Consider the following 678-nt stretch of genomic DNA (forward strand, 5'->3'; position numbering starts at 1 on the left):
AAAACAAAGGGAAAACCGCAAAAAACCCCGACACACATATTATTTTTAAAGTGAGCACCCACCCCGTGCACGCGCGCGCTCACGGTCTGCAGGCTCAGATTGCAGGAAGCTCTTTGCACGCAGCTCAGTCCACAGCAGCCGGTACTAATCAGCACAATCCACCTGCAGATCGTTATGGATCGCTTACTGCAACTCACACACGCAGAAACTTGCCCGAGCACTCAAGCGCGCGTACGCGCACGTGTGCAATCAATAGATCTCGCAACACACATTCTTCGCAGTGTGTGTGTGTGACTGATTGTGCTTTGTTCCACACTTTAATAATATGCGGTGCGTTTATGACACGCACACGAACACTGGCAGGCACAGTCATGCGCCCCCGCCGGTGTTGTAGGGCTAACCGGTTCCCCACAGGCGCGCCACGCTGCGTTAGCGCGGCCTCACCGGGGATAATTACAGGCTGGCGCGGCAGGGCGAGCGTGGCTCCGAGCCAAAACGCCGAGCTGCTCGCGGAGAGACGCGCGCGCGCGGGGGGAGAGGAAGAGTCTCCGATAATTGGAGCACCGAGAGGCACGGACCGATAGATTAAGCCCTAATCAATGGGGCTGCTAAATCAATCGAAGCGATCAATCAGTGACACCAAATGCGATCAGTCTCACTTTGTCTCGCTCCGACCTT

The sequence above is a fragment of the Oryzias melastigma genome, linkage group LG21, assembly GCF_002922805.2.
Source record: "Oryzias melastigma strain HK-1 linkage group LG21, ASM292280v2, whole genome shotgun sequence".
NCBI lineage: Eukaryota > Metazoa > Chordata > Actinopteri > Beloniformes > Adrianichthyidae > Oryzias > Oryzias melastigma.